The following is a 20684-nucleotide window of genomic DNA, read 5'->3' on the forward strand; positions in this document are numbered from 1 at the left end:
CATGCTGATGTCATTTTACCACATCGAATTTCACAGCGAAAGCAATGGAGTGGGGAGACCTCTTACTACGAGTGCTTGATAGAGTAGATACAGATCATGTTCTGCTCATATTGTTATGTTTAGGGAAAGGTTTATGAAAATTACTCACAACGAAAGTTACTTTATACCACTCGATTATGTTGCCCGGAAGAACAATATATGTTGTTGAATGCAGAAGAGCAAGGCGGAAACACAAACTCGTGAGTGCCACTTTCACGAGAATTTTCGCAAGCTAAAGGTAGAGTCCTTAACATAGATATCAAGACCATGAAAAGGAGGGTGATCAATTTCAACGGAGTTGTTGACCTTTGGCCGATGTTAACCTCAAAAATAACAGGTGGTTGAATTGAGTGGCTCGATATACAAATCCTCTTCAAATTTCAAGTCAATTGGATGAAAATTGAAGATTTAAAAAATTTGACAAAGTTGTTGACCTTTGGCTTATGTTGACCTTTGCTCCTGACCTTTGGCCAATATACAAACAACCTTTTGACCTCAAAATGAATAGGCTTCTTCCTTATGACAAACTCAAACAGGTGGTGAAGTTTCATGATGATCGGTTTGAAATTGTGACCTGTCGGTGGTTGACATGCAAAGACAAGCAAACTGACAGAATAGCACATGTGACCAGACCAACCAATACATATACTTGAAAAATCTTTTTTCACAAGTAACAAACAGACGGGTGAAAATATAACCAATCACCTTCCACCTTCAGTGGTGGAGGTAATAATAATACAAAAATACACTGAAAGGTCGTCCATCAATCACAGTTATCCTCACAAACTTGTACATAAGCTAGTCCAATACACTCAACAGGGTCCCACGAACTCAAGCAAACACATTGTTGTAACCATGCCACTCTGATGGCCTCAAGAAGGCAACCAAAAATGGCTGTACGGAACACCACCACACATGTCCATGGCAGTACAACCACTTCGACATCCTATTGATAGGCCAGGATCTCACAGCATTACCTCAAGGAGTTCGGTATCCTGTATTAACAGGCGGCCACGAGTTGCGACATGTTTATTTCCAGTACCATTCAGAGACAGAATTTATCAGATCCCACAGGAAGTGATGGAAAAGAAAGATGCCGAATAAATGACACTGGAAATGGCAGAATCGAAGAAGAGAAGAAGAGAAAGAGCAAAAGAGGAAGAAGATTAATAAGTAGAAGACTAGCGAGTGCCATTCACCCAGTCCTGAAACAAGGAAAAACCTCTTCACAGGACCATTGTGAATGTGGAGGTGACTCAGCCAGGCAGAAAAATACATTTTCCTTCCCCCAAAGATGTGACTATTCTGAGTCTATCTGCTTCCCATTGACCTGCATGACTGGGTAAGACCTACCAGGAGCAAAGCTCCTGCCAGTCTAGCTCTCCAGGTCACAGGAGCAGAAGAGTTCTATTGATAGAAACACGCTAACAGTACGAGTGTAGGAAGTCATGAAGCCAGGTATGAAAGTGGCCTTGCTACTGGCAATGAGCTTGGCAAGCAGGACAGGATGCCATACTGTGTCCAATGCCCGAGATATATCCAGGGAGACGGTCCTGACCTCATTTGAGATTTCCGATCTGGAACCAATCCTGAGAGAGGAGCAACAGCATGTCGCTAGTTGAGTGACCAGGATAGAATCTAAACCAACAGTTAGAGGTCAGGCTGTTTGAAAAAGGGGAACGACTTTATATCAACACCAACTATGGATTACATGGCTTTCTTTGTCATTAGAAGTTAGTTTAATGACGGCCAATTATTATTTTTTTCAAACGTCTTGTTGGTGGGAGTGATGTTGGCATGCAGACGAGAGGAAGCCAAGGGATGAAAGGTTGAAGAAAACAGGCAAATATAAGCATGAGCAGCATAGTTGGATTTGAGAACATGGACAGTGGTTCCAATGCCAAGTCGAGGCTGGGCAGCATTTCCTCTACCTTGTCGGGTATGAATCGCAGTCGAGAAGGCAGTGGGAAAGGTGGAGACAGAATAGTATTGGTTGGATACACGAGATTGAAGCAAGCACTGAGTTGTTCAAAGCATTCTGCCTTATCTCGAGTGGAATATGTGGTGAGGCTTTATGCAGTAAACAAGAGGACAGAGGATGAGCATATGCCAGAGATCGATTTGATAAGGCACCATCAGCAACAGGACTTTGAGGAAGGAGAGTCATTGGAGGGTTGCACTTTGACATCAGCAAGATGATGGTTTTTTTCACTTCATTAGGGATGAACACACTTGTTGCGAATCATACAGAGTGACCTTGAGGTCATAGAGATGCCCTCAATCGAGTTATCTTTCCATACTGAAGAAGCAAGCTGCTTGACCGCAACCGTCTCACCACTGGGTTTGGTGCACCAGGGCCAAGAGGATGAATGGGATAGCATCAGATAGGATGAGATAAACGGGTGCATCAATGAGTGGGTAGGTTTTGTGGCAATCGTCCCAAGCAGAATCATAATCAGATGCTGTAAAATTCCAGCACTTTTGTGAAAGGGAAGATTGCAGTCTCTGCCATTTAGCCTGTATGAGCAACCAGATTCTGTGGCATTGAGGTTTTTCTCTAACAATAGCCAGAGATATGGGCTTTATTTATTGCAAACAAATATTTCACTGCCATTTATCATTATAAATGGCAATGAAATAGTAAATCCTCATGTGATTTGTAATGTTACAGCCAAATTAAGATTTTTTTTAAAAAGTAAGTAAACAGTCATTGAATGAACTCACACAAACATACTCTCACTCTCTCAAAAAGTCAGGAATCCATACAGCCATTTATTAAATTCAAGGCAAAGTGAAATTTGAAGGAAAAAAATCAAAAACAAGTTTTGGGACGGAGCGGTGTGCAATAATTGATTGACTAATTTCGTAATTAAAATAAATCAATCAATCAAAATTGTAAAATTAATATTTTCTTCAATTGGCTAATAGCATACTACCTCAACAACCACCGTTTCATCTGAATCTGTAACTTTTTAAAAATTAAGTAATTAATCGAAAAAGGAATAATTAATTGATTACTTAATTAATCAATAAATAAGAAATACCCTTTATAGTCAAATCACTTGGTCACTGCCATGTCCAAACATCAGCTTCCAAGTTCATAAGATGCCCGAGATATTGCCAAAATGAGAAAGAAAATAATTAAGTAATCAATTAATTGATTAATCAAAAAGTTAAAATACCGTTTTTGCCAAAGTACTTGATCACTATCGTGCTCAAATGTCAGCTTCCTTGCTTGCAAGGATGGCTGAGATATCAGCCAGACAAACAAACAAGAAAGAAAGAAAGAAAGAAAGAAAGAAAAAGAAAGAAAGAAAGAAAGAAAGAAAGAAAGAAAGAAAACTGAGTGAAAACCGAGTATGCCCATCCAGCCCACACCATCACCGGGGCGCCTTCACCCAGAAATGGTGTCGCGCAGCGCCTGGAGATGGAATAGGAAGGGATAGTGTGCAAAGTCGACAACAACTGAAAACAAGCATGATTTGAGTAACAAAACAGCTGGTAACCAGAAAAACTTCTCACAGCAGATTTCTTACCCAATTCTACTTCATCTTTCATTTGCAGTTTAAGATTCCAAATTCTGACAACATTTTAAAATGGCAAACAATGAGCAGAGGAATGGAGAGTTGTTTTATTTTTATTTTTGCCTTTTAGACAGTGGGCCAAAGCATCCAAAATATGTCTAGTTTTTGACTTTCGTGACCCACTTCTGGTATCTACGTTAAATTTTGCATAGATTAAGATAAAAAAAATAACTCAGAAAGAATTCACAACTCGTCAGTGCAAAAGGTTGCACATTAATTAGTTATGCTAATTAGCAAAACCTATAGCGCCATCTTGTGTCCATTCTGAGATAGCTGTGTATTACTCAATGGGAATTCTGATGTCTATGTATTCATAGGGAGACTACATGAATGTGAGTGACATGGGTCCCTTCCTCTCTCTCTCACACACGAGCACAAACGCGCGCACACACACACACACACACACACACACACACACACACACACACACACACACACACACACACACACACACACACACACACACACACACACACACACACACACACATAACGTAATATGCAAAAACAGTAACTGTAAATAGTAATGCCACTAATTGTTGATCTACAGACCTCATTCATCGGCACAAAAGCCGAACATACAAGTCAGGAAGACATGCACTGAACTGGCATACTGAAATCAAACACAGTGTATCATAATATCATCCATCAGGAAACTAATCATCAGTCATTCTTCATTCAATCATTGATACATAAACCTATCACACACCAAAGCTGAAATTATTTACACAACACTTTTTTTTCATTAATATGTATATAATATCTCCATTATATATTTTAAGCAGTGGCAAGATCATTTCCATTTCAGTTTCCACAGGTGAGTATATTGTGCGCCGATTTCTTACAATTGGAGAGTTGGAATTCTTCACATTATATTATTTCTTCAGCACCAAGGCAGATTACATGAAATGTTTAGATTTACTTAATTTTTTTACATGAACTGATAATCAGTTTCTTGAAAACAAACCTTTTTGCCATCAATAAAAAAATACATGTGTATTCTACAAACATGTCTCAAAGCGTTTTTGCATAGTTTTATCTGTTGCTTGCACCTATAAATTTTCCTTTTTAAAGATAGACATTTTCTTATGTTTTGTCATCATTATGCGGTTTTCCAATCATATATAAAATCTCAAAACTGGAGGAGCGTTCCCTTAATCATCAAACCATTGTAATGTGTATTATGACTTCTGATGATAGTAAGCATGAGCAATCCAATTATAGTACTTGCATATAGATTATGGAAACTGTGCCGTGTAGCCGCACTGCGATAGCAAGTTTGCCACCACATCGTTGATTTAATAGAATACACAGCAAATGCAGATGGAAACAATGGTAGTATTGTGATTCATGTTTAGAATTTTAAGTTAGTCCATATTCCATACTAGTCTAGATTTCAGTGAGGATCTTTGACACGTCACGGTCAGTTTATGATTGAACTTCGAAGGATGATATTGATACTAAGTGATAGCAGAACTTAGAGCAGAACATCCAGTCGGATTCATGACAGTTAGATTCTATGGTATAGTAATCACTGAGTATTGATTTTGACCATTCTGTCAAAAATTAGTTAACGGTAGAAAGGAGATCCTACCTTCAGGATCCATCACATTCATCATCATCATGATCATCATGATCATCACCGGGCACGGCATCGGCGGCTACAGCAGCTGCAATCCCCACACCGAGCCTGTGCTAGCTGTGGTGTACTTGTAGCGCCTTGACAGCGACATTACTTTCGGGGCTTCCTTCCACATCAATCCACTTAGCAGCACATTCCTGAAATTTCTTAATGCTTTTCTCACTAAATGGAATTACTTTGCTGGGGGGTGTTGATGACATGCATAAAACAAAACCCCCAAGAACTGTCTTCAGAATCTTAGGCAGCACTAGCATCAGATGACATGTATGCCGCCATAATGGCTCGTGAGTTCACAGCTTGCTTGCAACGAAGCACGTGATTGCTTGATGAGTGTGGTGCTGTATGTCAAATGCATTTGGAGTGGACCATGTTTATAAGAAAATTGTCACAATTTTGGGTGTTTTTTCCATATTTTGAAAAAAGTGTGCAAGTTTTGTGCTTGATGAGTTTCAGATATTATTTCTATAATATTTTCACACAACATATTATAAATACAGGGAGATACATGAGGTGGGTTACAAAACTAAACAAAACAGGACCTCTGCCCATGGTCTATTTCTTTGCCAAGAACTAGACATGGCAGATGAAGTGAACATGTGAAAAACCGTTAATATATCCCACGTGTTAACCTTTTATTTAATTATGATGAGCTATCAATCTAAAAAAAAATGACGATTACATGCATGAGAGGATATGTACAAACATATTTACAAAACAAATGTATAAACTTTAAAACACACAAGTGCCTCCCAAGCAGCTATCTTCCCAACTTTCTTACCTGATTCTCCTTGGTTTTCAAAATGTACTTCAAGATTCCAGAACTTCTGCTTCTTTCCTGTAAGAAAGACAAGTGATATTTGGTACAAAGCAGACCATATACCAGTGAGAATTCAAATATTCCTCACCATATCAGCTGCTTTTGATAGAGTGGACGATAACATATTAGTCGACCATAGTCAATCGTTTGGTAATCACTTGATCTTCTTTCCTTCTTTTCCCCTCAGGGTGCTAATCTCTGGAATCAGCAGTCTAATTCTGCTTTCCTCAAGATCTACAACCTTGAACAGTTCAAGGGTCAGATCAACAAGCTTCCCCTATCTTAGCCTTCCTCCTTCCCATCTTCCTCACTTCACGTCATGTATTTCAGGAAGTCTATGGGTCTCAACATTTTCATGCAACTTTATACTTTAATAATGAAAAATAAGAGCGGCACACAGAAATTCTCACCTGCATCCGTGTCATGCTCCGCTTGCCAATACACACTCTTTTGATGTTATTAGTTTTTTCACATTATGTATCTTTGATTATTTATTTCGCATGTGCAATCAAGACTTAATCATCAGTCTGAAATTCTTAAGTCCATCTGAAGTTGGAAAACTGGACAACGACGACGACGACGACCACGACCACGACGATGACGACTCCAGTCCAGAGGTAAAAAACAACAACCCAATTTGCAGTCCGTACCATTTCCAGGTCGTTGGTGCTTGCTACCAAAACAGTTAAATACCACATCCGTTAAATCTACCTCTTGCACACAATGACAGCGCAACCTTTTACACTTTTCTATCATTTTAGCTTACATAGAAACATGGGGGTGTTTTCGTCGAAAAGGATAGGATTGCGGGGGGAGGGGAGGAGGGCTGTGTTAAGTAGACCAAATCTAAATAACCCCAAAGCTCAACTCTTTAGGGAATGGTATTTCAGCGGAAACTGTCATTCTTGTGCTTTCCGAGTTATCAGGGCTTAGCATTATGGAGACTATTGGCCTTTTGAATGGAAGTTAAGCCAGCTGTCTTGTTGACGATCATACTAATGGCTCCCTGGGCTTTCTCTCCTCTCCTCTCCTCTCCCTCTCAGTTGGGTATCTTATTTGCTCCTTTCCAACACCTTTCATCTCTTTTTTTCCCCTCCCACCCATCTTCTTTATTGTTCTTTGATGATAGAAAAAGGTCAGTGGGAAAGACAGGAGTGGAAATGATAACAGAGTGGCCTTATCTCAGATCCACAGGACTGCTGTCATACGAACGACAGAAAGGCAGTGCAATAACATACCAGCAAGTTGCTTGCTGTACACTTATTTAATTTAGGTTCAACCAGTTTAAAATTGTGCAAAGCTTTTGGGGGGGGGGGGAAGGAAGGGGATACCCCCCCCCCCTCCTCCACCATATATAAATCATGCTTTTACATAAATTTGTAGCACCTTGCTAAATAATGATCAATTTAAGTGTACCAAATATTTTGTTTTTAATATATTCAAAGGCAACTAATGAAGGAAAGCTTTAATAATTTCCTTATTTAGTGTTTCTTGATTCTCTGAATCTGTTTTTATGTAAAAGATGTGCTTTGTCTACTTATCTCGTATGCAATGAGCTAAGATGCATTTTGAAAGCAAATTTAAGCTTTTTATGTATGGCCAGGCTGGAATAGTGAGTGAACCATTGACTTTTTTTTTCCTGTTCTAGTTGTGTTACAGTTTTCCAGCTGGGGTTTACTGGGCCATTAATTATTGTGGCATGGCATTAAGATTTCAGAGCAGTGTGCAGAGAGATAGTGTTTCTGACTATGTCAATCATTGGCCTCTTCCAGCCATGATCACATGACAAAATCGATTTAATGATAAGGGGAAAACCACTTTGTTGTCCCATTGGTGTCACAAACCTTATTTTTATTGCCTTTTAAAAAATAAAGTATCTTGGCTTCAACGAAGACAATCTCCACAATGTTGCTGGTTTGTGGCACTGTTTGGTTTTGTTTTGGGGTTTATTTTGCTTCAAACCAACAAAGTAACATTTATTGAGATATGCAGTTGAGCCTTCTACAGAACCATACCATGAGCCTTGTGTTTTCACAGCAGTGATGAATAAAAATAATCTTTGCTATAATGTAATCCAACTCTGATCAGACTATGGAAACTCCTTCCTCTCTTAAAGCTCAATGGCACCTTGTTGGCCTCTGTTGCAGCTGTGAAGCTCAATTGGGTGTTCCTTTGATTTAACTCCATTTTATACATATTTTCTCTCGATGCTCTGCATGCACTACAGTTTTCCATTTCTCATCTAAAAACTGATATTACGTTCGATGTTGGAAACATGGCGTTTTTAGTTTTGAACTACCATGCCTGATCTTTGTGATAACTGGTCACAAACCCAATGAACAATGCAATGTTAATTCCTGATGATGTTTTAAATTATCCAAATCAGAGGCAACACTCACCCTTCTCCTCCACCCCCTCCCCTCCCCAAATACAGCACACTGACTTGTATGGCTTGAAGAGCCATGTGACTTGTTTAAAAGTAAAATACAGTTCTACATATTGAAGGCTGGTAGAATAGCACAGAGGTTGATTACTTGCCTTTCAGCTGTTAGGCTGTGTTCAATTTTCAAAACAAATAAACTGTCACCCTGGTACTTTGCAGACATGGTGTTGCATCAATGATTGTGTTCTCCATTTGGATGGGATGGTGATCTGGGAAACGATACGGCAGAATTTGGTTCTTACTGGACGTTAAAATCCCACATTCTATTTTGCAAAGAGTAGGCTGTTGTATGCCGGCACCATGGCTAAATTCCAAATTATTTGCTGGATTACTACTTTTGAGAAGGCAATGGCAAACCACCTCGTGTGATTGTGCAGAACCAGACCACTTGCTACCCATAGGTTATGGTGGGTCCCCAGCTTTACATCCATCTGAAGAACGAAGCACTGTGATACAATGACTGCATAACACCAACAAGAAGTACAAGTGTATAGTTGGGTCAGGAATCAAACCCAGATTTGAATGCTCAAACAAATTTGCAACCACTGCACCATCCTATCAAGTAATTTTTTTATTTTGTTTTATGAGAGGACATAAAAGGAAAACTTTGATTACATTGTGCAAGTTCTATTTTTTTTTTCTTATCCATTTATGGGCTTTAAATTAATTGTTAATAACTTTTTAAAAATAAAAAAATAAAAATTTAAACGCTAACCAAGTAAATTGAGGAAAATGGAAGTTTTTTTTTAAGATAAAAAAACAGTAAAACCCCCACACCTCACTTAAGAAAAAGAAAAAAAAAAAGAGGAAAATGATGTTAATGGAGGATTTTGTTCTTCTCACGCCGAAGCCAGAATACGAATGGCATTTCCCCGCTGGACGGCCAAGCTCAGTCGCTGCTTGAACCAGACCAGTTGCCTTCTATCACCAGAAGATGCAATGAGCCTTCCACCGACCGATATCACTTATGATGTTGGACGTACATCGGCCATACAGTCCGGTTGTTTCGATGGCAATTGGTTTGAATAAATAAGTTTAGCTGAGAACGGCGTATTTATTGCGCTTCAGAACTTCCGCATCGGTGGCAGCCGCTCTAGCCATTGAGGCTGTATTGTAAATGTGTGATTTGGCGGAAGTGTCAACACAAGTGCAATCCCAGGTTAGGCTTTTCCCATTCTTGTATGGGACAATGGTCAAGCCATCCGTGTGGGTGTTTTCACCAAGGTCTACACTAAGGAGTTCCAGGACAGATGGTATCCCTGCCCCATAAAGGGCATATTTGACCACATCGGTTAAGGCCAAATGTTTAAAAGATCGACCGGCACTGAAACGGCAAGAAAGACCATGGTGTCCAAGTGTATGCATCATACAGCCACATCGACATTTATGCCGCTCATGACTGATGCTCAAACTCATCGTGAAACCGCAACCCATAAAGACTCAGGGTCAAACTGTGTTCCCAAAGAGGAAACAGGGACTGCATGAAGCCACATCCCACTTTCCTTAGTGGCTGTGGCCAAAAGACGGGCTCTGGTGACCTGATCGGCCCTGTTCAACAGGCTGACAAAAAAGACACTCTTGCCACCTCAACATCCCATGCTTTTTGGCTAAGCCAGGATAGGCCTTCGGGTTCGCAAACACCGATATGGAGTGAACTCCATGACAACACCGCCGCTGTCAACTCCCCCGTTTGTGCCAAACTGCTGACACAGGACAGAACGGCATCAACTAAGGGGTGGAATGCCAGCAATGAGGAGATGAAGCCAGGGAGAGTGATATCAATAGCCCTCCTGAAACTCAGATCTCCCTGCTTAACTGGGAGCGTAGCTTGCATCTAAGCACAATTTTTGAAAGCAACATTAGAGATTTTACAAACAGTTTCACAAATGGTGTGGTCAAAAGCTCCTAGTTGTGCACCATTCAGGTAGGAGGGAGACGAACGCAAGATATACAGGAGCTTGGGCAGGGCGAAACAGTTTTTGAGCAGCACAATTTTTTTTTATGTTGAAGGCTTCAGTCATGGACCAAATAGGCATCATCGAGGCCAAGCCTTAAATAAAATAACTGCATTGATAGAAAAGTAATGAAACAGAGAAGAGTCTAAGAGTTTTTGAGGAAGTAAAAAAAAATCTGCTTTTTGAAAAGAGGAAGGTCAGAAGTGTTTGGGAAAACATGAGAAGGTAAAGAGTTCCAGAGTTTGGCAGTGGAGGAGGAGAAACAAATATCATAACAGCCCACCCTTGAGTTGCCAATGGCCACACAATAATCATGTGATGTAGTGTCTTGTTGAGTATTCCTTGCTCTCGCTAATGGTGGAGGTACACAAGCAGCAAGATTGTGATCAGAAAAACCAATTGGAGGTGAAATTGTGTAGTTGTAATGCAACGGATTGGAGGTGAAGAATAAATCCAAAGTATTGGTTGTGTGGTCATGACAATCTGGGATATGGGTAGGGCGAGTGATAATTTGTTCCAAATTATTAATGGAAAAATGTAAGAGCTTCAACTCCCCCAACATCCGTATGGGAAGATTTCGGCCACTCCCTGTGGTGCACATTTAAATCTCCAAGATAGAGAAATTCTGCTTGAGGGTGTTCGGATATCATGGCGTAATAATGTTTACTAGTCCTGGATGAGCACCGTAAATAATAGAATAGCATTCGGGAGAGCAGATAGCTACACCAAGCTGAACAGTCTACGTTTTGTATCCCACTGATAGGCTGGATCTGGATGCGGATGTTAAGCAAAATCTAATCAGCCTGTTCTGGTCACCCACCAAACTCATCCACCTGGTTTTATAATCACTCATCCATAACTTTTTGAGATATGGTGTTACATATCGTTTTTTGCTCCATTTCTCAATGGGAAAGAATCACTAGTAACATTCGAGAATCAGGATCCGGATCTGGATTTTCACAAAAATCTAATCAATTTGTCCCTTTAAAATATCAAACCTGTCCAACAAAATTTGTCCAAATCTGTCCACAACTTTTTGAGATATCCTGCTCACAGACAAACAAACAAGAAAGATGTGCAGAGCATGATGCATCACTTGCGAGATCCCTCAAACAAATTTGACCTTAAAAATAATTGGTGGTTGAATTCCTTGACCAAATATACAAATCCTCTTCAAATTTCAAGTCAGATGAAAAATTACAATTCTAGAAAATTGGCATATGTTGACCTTTTGGTTTATGTTGACCTCAAAAATCATTGGTGGTTGACTTCAGTGACATGATATGCAAATCCTCTTCAAATATCAAGTCAATCGGATGAAAATTGAGGATTTTAGAAAGACCTAAGTTGTTGACTTTTGGCTTATGTTGAACTTTTGACCTCAAAATCAATAGGCTTCTTTCTTATGACCAACTTTACCATTTCGTGAAGTTTCGTGAAGATCGGTTTAAAATTGTGACTTGTAGGTGATTAACATACAGACAAACAGACAGACAGGCAGAGACAGATAGAATCACAGACCAGACCAACCAATATAATTGCGCATCTTCGATTTGGCAAGTAACAAAGAGACAAACAGGCAGGGATAAAAACATAACCTCCACCACCGAAAATGGATCTCCGATCCTTCTACTTAATAACAATAAAAAACAAAAAATAAAAAATTCTACTTATTTATCCAAGCACTGGTAATCCAGCAGTAAAAAAAACGAAAAAAAAAATGACGTTTCAAACAAGTACTCACTGCTTCATCGCACCTGTGAAAATTGCATTCTCTTGGGTAAACAAGGAAAACAATGAGAGCCTTTTCCCGACAGGGCATCTTTCTAAAGCGGCAAATACGGATATCCTAAAGGCTGCAACCACTTTCCTGCAAAGTGAGCCAAGTTGTAGAGAAAATTCCCTTGCCATAGCAGGAACAGTTTAACTTCAAACACCTTGAGACTCCATTCCAACCTTGTAAACAAAAATCTCCACATTGTCATCATCATGCACATGGAAAAATCCTCACTTTGGAACTCTGCCATCGATAAGATTCTCAAATGTAAAATTAACAAACAAACACTGTTCAGCATCAAAACAGATCTGTCAAGTGGTGAAAATAGATGGTGAATATCATTCCAATTGTTAGTCTTTGCAAAATATTTGAAGGAGGAAAAACAGATCGGGTATATAAATTTCTGGAAAGGTCAGTACATCTACATAGTGCTTAATACAGTATAACCAAAATACTTAAGTATTTTAGGTTATCTCACTTTTCTGTACAAGAGGGTAAAGAACCAATAGTTTGTCAAAACAAATCATGCTATAATTTGTCTGCTTACTTGTTTGTTTAACCTCTATGCACTCCTGAACCGCTCAACACGAGTTGAAACTGGCGGTTGGACCTGGGATGTGCACGGGGGGGGGGGGGGGGGGTAGGCTAAATAAAATAATATGAATAGTCCCAGGGGATCAGTATGGGACAAGGATGCCAATTCTCTCTTTTTAAATACGAGAAGCACTTGCTTCCGATGGAACCGGCAGGGGGTTTATGGTATCATTATTCAAATGTCTAATCCAAAATACTTCTCGCTGCATAATTCAAAACACCTCGCTGCACTGGAAAACATGTGGATGTACTGCAAAGGGTGGGGCCTTGTAATACCCTCTCTCACCTGGAGTGACCGACATGATACATACATACAGTGAGCCTTCAGAAAGTATTCAGACCCCTTGACTTTTTCACATTTTGTTGTGTTGCAGCCCAAATGTAAAATGGATTAAATTGAGATTTTTAGTCACCAATCTGCACAAAATCCCCTATAATGACAAAGTGGAATTTTTTTTTTTTTAGAAATTTTTACAAATCAATTAAAAATGAAAATGCTGAAATGTCTTGTGTCGATAAGTATTCAACCCCTTTGCTATCACGGACCAAATTGGGGTCAGGTGCATCCAATTTCCTTTGATAAATTAATCATTGAGATATCTTGATAACTTGATTGGAGTCCACCTGTGGCCAATTCAATTGATTTGACATGATTTAGAAAGAAACAGACCTTTCTATATAAGGTCCCACTCTTGACAGGGCATGTCAGAGCAGAAACTCGACCATGAAGTCCAAGGAACTGTCCGTAGATCTTCGAGATAGAATTGTGAGGAGGCATAGATCTGGGGATAGGTATAAAACAATTTCTAGAGTGTTGAAAGTTCCCAAGAGCACAGTGAGCTCCATCATTAGGAAATGGAAAGAATATGGAACAACCCAGACTCTTCATCGAGCTGGCCGTCCGACTAAACTGAGTAACCGGGCAGGAAGGACCTTGGTTAGGGAGGTGGCCAAGAACCCAGTGATTACTCTGTCAGAACTACAGAGTTTCGTATCTTGGCTGAGATGAGAGAACCTGCCGGAAGGTCAACAATCTCTGCAGCACTTCACAAATCTAGACTTTATGGGAGAGTGGCCAGACGGAAGCCACTCCTGAGAAAAAGGCACATGACAGCATGCCTGGAGTTTGCAAAAATGCACCTTACAGATTCTGAGCATGAGCCAAAAGATTCTGTGGTCTGATGAGATGAAAATTTTACTCTTTTGCCTGAATGCAAAGTGCTACGTCTGGCAGAAATGAGCACAGTTCATCACCCGTCTAACACTATCCTTACCATGAAGCATAGTGGTGGCATATGCATATGGGGATACTTTTCAGCGGCAGGAATGAGGAACTTATAAGGATAGAGGGAACAATCAATGGAGCCAAATACAAGCAAATCCTTGAGGATAACCCACTTCAGAGGGTAAAAAAAAACCCTTAGACTGCGGTGAAGATTTACATTCCAACAGGACAATGACCCCAAAAATAGAGCCAAAGCAACACTGGAATGGCTTCAGAACAAGAATGTGAAAGTACTTGAGCGGCTCAGCCAAAGCCCAGACTTAAATCCTATTGAGAATATGTGGAAAGACGTGAAGATTGCTGTTCACCGACGCTCCCCATCCAACTTGACAGAGCTTGAGCAAACCTGCAAGGAAGAATGGGAGAAAATCCCCAAATCCAGATGTGCAAAGCTGATACAGACATACCCAAGAAGACTCATAGCTGTAATCGCTGCCAAAGGAGCTTCCATAAAGTATTGGCTCACGAGGCTGAATACTTAAGTAAATTACATATTTGTGTGTTTAATTTTTAATAAATTTGCAAAAATTTCTAAAAACACCTTTTAAATTTGTTGTTAAGGGCCATTTTGTGTTGATCGGTGACATTTTTTTATTTCATCCATTTTAAATCCAGGCTGTAACACAACAAAATGTGAAAAAGTCAAGGGGTGTGAATACCTTCGGAAGGCACTGTGGATCGAGAATTTGCGCCCCCCCCCCCACTCCCTCAAAGATAAAAACACCACGATGTACTAATTTCGGTCATGCTGATCCCAAGTATCAGTTAATCTTTGCATTATAGTCTACACTTGATCCAAATTTGGTTGAAATCCAATGAATGATTAATATGTTATCGTGGTAACAAACAACTGAAAACAGACTGATGGACACGTGCACACATAGACAACCTGAAAGAAAATGCCTCCAGCCTTTGGCTGTGGGGGCATAAAAAACGAAGATTCTCTACAATTTATTACATCTATTAAAGCAGGCAGTGTCATTGTTGGTGGTGATGTTGATTAGCCCCGGTCAGTTCTGCTCGAACATACCCTCAGCACAGAGATAGCCGATCGATCTTCTGAGAGCGACCCAGAGATCACTCACATCTACGATGTTGTGCTCTTGCCTCCCTACAGCCAGGGCCACGCAGTCTTCTATAAAGTGTTTTGGTGTAAGTGGGGTAGTCTTGGAGCGGTTGCAGGTGTCAGTGGTGTTGTTGAGTATATGTTTGCACTGTAAATGTTGCGGGTGGTGTCCACAACAGATGTGTGAAAGGTGAACACGATCAGACCTGGGGAATAATTTATCTGTGTTGTCGATCGGTGCGGAGTTCGTGCTCAAGATACTGTTTGGGCCCAGGTTATTGATTGCGCTTGTAATGATGTGGGTATGGATGTGTTTGCTGTTGTTGTCGTTGATCAGTGGGGGATATTTTGAGGGATGTCATTGTAGTATAGTCTTAATATGTCTAGGAGTCTGTGGGTGGTTGGACATGTAGTGGCTTGGGTGATTAGGGTTGGTACTTGCAGTTGCAAGGAACTGCACACCTCTCATGTCCAAGTGGTCTTTGATTTTTAACATTTTTGCCTATGCATGTAGTTGCTTGATGGGTGTTGTTAATGTACAACTTGTGATGATGTAATGGGCTTTGTTTTGTATGGTCTGTAGGACGTGTTAAGATATGTTTTTGATAGGCTGGAGGCCCAGGATGAGATGGTATAATCAATGACTGATCTTGTGTACTGTTGGTATATTGGTGATGCTGTTTCGTTGTGGTGTCCGAAGTTGGTGCTTGGGAGTGCCCCCGAGTGTGTTCAACCTGGTTGTGCATGTGTTTCTTTCATGTTTGTGATGTGATCTCAGCATAACATGTATGTGTTTAAAGTGACACCTAGTATTTTTGTTTGGTGTGTGTGGGGGATAGTGATGTTGATCAGTTTGATGTTTGGTGCAGCGCAATGTTCCTCGGTGTAATTTGTGAAAGCAGTGACCGTTCATTTTAAGGGGCTAGTGTTAAGCTGTTGATGGTGAGCCAGGTTCGTAAAGTGCTGAGGAAGGGTTGAAATTGTGCTGTGGTTGTGTTGATGTTACTCTAGGTAGAGGCATATCATCAGCATATACAAGGCAACAACAAGTCGCCTATTTACATCATGGATGTGTTCCTAAAAACTGTGCCGTTTTACGAAATTATGTTATTTGGATATGATTTTCCCATACACACAGTGTTACAATGGGGAGGGGAGAGTGCATTTCCAAGGAAAAATTTGGGTCAACCTAACTTAACTTAAGCCTCACTTAGGTACATATTGAAGAAAAAAAATTCAACAAATCAATACAGAACATGATTGAAATAATGTACATACACAAATAGACAATTTAATAGTGTGAGTTGAGAGTGGAAGGACTGCAGGGAGGGAGAGGCAGGTGCTACCATGCTTTGGCGTAACATCTGAGCCAGCTAAGCAATGTAAAGATACTCACTCACACCTGGAACCCAAAGAGCGGTTTGAATGATCACAGCACTGGATACGGGGTGCCTTCCGTGCAGACACTTATCGTCATGTACCCAATCTGTCCTTTAACGGATGATTAATAACTAAAGCCCTTTGCGAACAGGACAACTCGAATCACTCAGAGACCAAGTAACTTCATATGCGTATGTAATAAGTAAACGGGGAGGGAGAACAAAGGACACAAAAGCATTTGTTTGCACAGTTTATTCATAAAGATAGGCACTCAAGATATCAGACGAATGGAAGTACACTGTACTAAAGTACACTGCCCAGAACGAAGCCACCAATGACATCGTTAATCTTCTCTTCTTCTTCTTCTTCTTTCGGCTACTCCCGTTAGGGGTCGCCACAGCGGATCATCCATTCTGATCCGCATAATGATTTGGCACAGGTTTTACGCCGGATACCCTTCTTGACGCAACCCTGGTCACCTCTTAGGGCCTTGTCACACCTTGACGTTTTAGCCAGTGCATGGCAAGGTATCAAAATGGATGTAAAACGCTGGCGGACGCTGAACTATTGATGTTTTTTTTAAGTTTTGGGCATATAATAACGTGTTGGACGAATGCATAATGTATTAGTAACGTACACAGAACGTTTCAATCACATATAGATAACTTATACCAACGAATGCTGAGCGTGTTTGACAGCGTTCACAACCTATGCCCAACCATAGTCTAACTTATGCATAGCACGGCCGACGATCACGTGGCGTAGGCTATTAATAGGCTGCAGCTTGACGATTCAAATCATAACCGCACTAGACATCGAAGTGTGAAGCCGCTGTCACACCTTCACGTTTTAGCCAGCGCATGCCGACGTATGAAAAATTTGCCGAACCAAGCTGGCACACGTCGAATACGTTATGGGTAAGTTTTGTATACGTTAAGAGCACGCTGGGATACGTCATCAAGAAATTTTCAGCATGTTGAAAATTTCTCGACGTACTCGGCGTATGACACACGTTCCGCATATGCTGGCATAAGTTGGAGGGCAACGTTCCGCGATTGTTGACACACGTCAACACACGTTACTTGTACGTTACTCATAAGTCAAAACACGTCAAGGTAATGGTTAGCGTCAGTGTTCAAGACTCCCAGGTTTTTTGGGGTTTTTTTTTTTTCTTCGGCGTGACGGTGATGTTGACACTTCGATTTCTAGTGCAGTTATGATTTAAATCGTTGAGCGGCAGCCTATTAATTATATTATATCATAACCGCACTAGAAATCGAAGTGTCAACATCACCGTCATACCGAAGAAAAAAAAAAAAAGAAAAAAAAACCAGTGAGTCTTGAACACTGACGCGAACCATTACCTTGACGTGTTTCGACTTATGAGTAACTTCCAAGTAACGTGTGTCGACGTGTGTCAACGATCGCGTAACGTGCCTACAACTTATGGCCAGCGTTATGCGGAAACTATGAGTCATACGCTGACATACGTCTAAAAATTTCAAGCATGGAAAATTTGTCTAACACCTCGGCGTACTACAACGTATGCCAGCGTACAAAGACGTATGCCAGCGTACTACGAAGAAAAAGCCAGCATACTACGACGTATGCCAGCGTGCTCTTAACGTATACAAACTTACCCATAACGTATTCGACGTGTGCCAGCGTTTTAGCCAAATTTTGCATACATCAGGCATACGCTGGCTAAATCGTCAAGGTATGACAGGGCCTTTACGACACAGGGATATGGTACACCTATTCTAACCGGGGCATACACCGGGCCCAGTACACTGGTACTCACTTCGCAGACCTCGGAAGGATGACAGGCTGAGTAAACCTCCTGGCGTGTATTAATTCAAGCAGCCAACGGGGCTTGAACTCAGGACCTTTTGGATCCCAAGCCACTACCCTAACCACTACGCCAACACCAGGCTGCGATGACATCATTAATATACATATGTATATATATGTATGTATGTATATATATATATATATATATATATATATATATATATATATATATATATATATATATATATATATATATATATAAAAAACACTCGTTTACCACGGGGAGTACTTGCCATGTGCCAAGTTTCAATTTTTTTCCCTGGAGCAGTTTCGGAGATAGAGGTCAAAAGTTTTTCCTTTTTTCCAACAAGGCTGCCAGAACATGCAACCTTTGACATAATTATCATTAAACATTCTACATGAGTAATCGCACCTATGGTGAAAATTTTATGTCGATCGAATAAGCGGTTGCAGAGAAAACAGAGAAAATTAGCACGGACGGATGGACGGACTTAAGTACATACGGATGGATGGACGGACAACCAAAATAAACCAATGTCACCTGCAGGGTGACCCGTATCTTGCCAAAAGGTGACCACGTGTGACTTCTTTAAGGTCACACTGAGGTGAACAGAGCTGCTATCCACCAGGAGCGACTCCTTGAGGAATATCTGCCTACGAGAGATTCCGATGAGAATCGTTCTACAGAGTAACCATGAAAAATATGCGTTTGCCTCATAACGTCACCAAATGACGTCATAATGTCTCAAGCTTGACATATCTAGAAAGCACTCATTGAGGTTTTCAATTTGAGGTACTACACGCTATGGTTCCTAAAACTTGAAAATTTGACCTTGGGGTCAAATATGTTTGACCTGAGGCGCTAACCATGAAGGTCAAGGCCAATCACCACCAAAAATTAATCAACTGAGCGCCAGACCATGGACTAAATTTCCATGAAGTTTGAAGACGATCCGATCAAAATTACTCAAAAAATAAGGGTTTCATCGACTCCCCTGATTTGCGACAAAGTGACCTTGACCTTTGACCTTCAAAATTTTATGCGCTGAAAGGGTCCTCTATAGGCCTCTGATATGTGAAGTTACAAAAATTTCCAATGATAACTATGCTCTGCAGAGTAATTTATACGTGATTACAGACCAAAAAAAAAAACATCTGAAGGTCAAGGACAATCGCCACCAAAAATTAATCAGCTGAGCGCGAGACCATGAACTATATTCCCATGAAGTTTGAAGACGATCCGATCAAAATTATGCAAAAAATAAGGGTTTCCTCGACTCCCCTGATTTGCGACAAAGTGACCTTGACCTTTGACATTGACCTTCAAAATTTTGTGCACTGAAAGGGACCTCTATAGGCCTCTGATATGCGAAGTTACAAAAATTTCCAATGATAACTGTGCTCTGCAGAATTTTTTTATACGTGATTACAGACAAACAAACAAAAAAAAACATACAAGCTGACTAACATATCTTGCAAAAACTTCGTTTTGGCAAGATAAATATGCTTTTGCCTCATAACGTCACCAAATGACGTCATAATGTCTCAAGCTTGACATATCTAGAAAGCACTCATCGAGGTGTTCAATTTGAGGTACTACACGATATGGTTCCTAAAACTTGAAAATTTGACCTTGGGGTCAAATATGTTTGACCTTCGGCGCTAACCAAGAAGGTCAAGGCCAATCGCCACCAAAAATTAATCAGCTGAGCGCCAGACCATGGACTATATTCCCATGAAGTTTGAAGACGATCCGATCAAAATTTCTCAAAAAATAAGGGTTTCGTCGACTCCCCTGATTTGCGACAAAGTGACCTTGACCTTTGACCTTGACCTTCAAAATTTTATGCCCTGAAAGGGACCTCTATAGACCTCTGATATGCGAAGTTACAAAAATTTCCAATGATAACTGTGCTCTGCAGAGTGATTTATACGTGATTACAGACCAAAAAAAAAAAAAAAAACATATGAAGGTCAAGGCCAATCGCCACCAAAAATTAATCAGCTGAGCGCCAGACCATGAACTATATTCCCATGAAGTTTGAAGACGATCCAATCAAAATTACTCAAAAAATAAGGGTTTCATCGACTCCCCTGATTTGCGACAGTGACCTTGACCTTTGACCTTGACCTTCAAAATTTTGTGCACTGAAAGGGACCTCTATAGGCCTCTGATATGCGAAGTTCCAAAAATTTCCAATGATAACTGTGCTCTGCAGAATTTTTTATACGTGATTACAGACAAACAAAAATAAATAAATAAAAACATACAAGCTGACTAACATATCTTG

The 20684-nt window shown here is 40.4% G+C and overlaps 1 protein-coding gene across 2 annotated transcripts in view; it reads right to left on the reverse strand.

The window, feature by feature from the left end:
- LOC147008517 (bifunctional heparan sulfate N-deacetylase/N-sulfotransferase 1-like) overlaps positions 1 to 20684 on the reverse strand; it is a 320471-nt gene that overhangs the window by 227678 nt on the left and 72109 nt on the right. For both annotated transcript variants that reach the window (XM_085863803.1, XM_085863799.1), the window contains exon 2: positions 6043 to 6099. The gene's annotated coding sequence lies outside the window, so the exon portion shown is untranslated. The remainder of the gene's footprint in view (positions 1 to 6042; positions 6100 to 20684) is intronic.

The sequence above is a fragment of the Eptatretus burgeri genome, chromosome 18 (genome assembly GCF_056783735.1).
Source record: "Eptatretus burgeri isolate ZD-2024b chromosome 18, Ebu_testis_v1, whole genome shotgun sequence".
In the NCBI taxonomy this organism is placed as follows: Eukaryota; Metazoa; Chordata; class Myxini; order Myxiniformes; family Myxinidae; genus Eptatretus; species Eptatretus burgeri.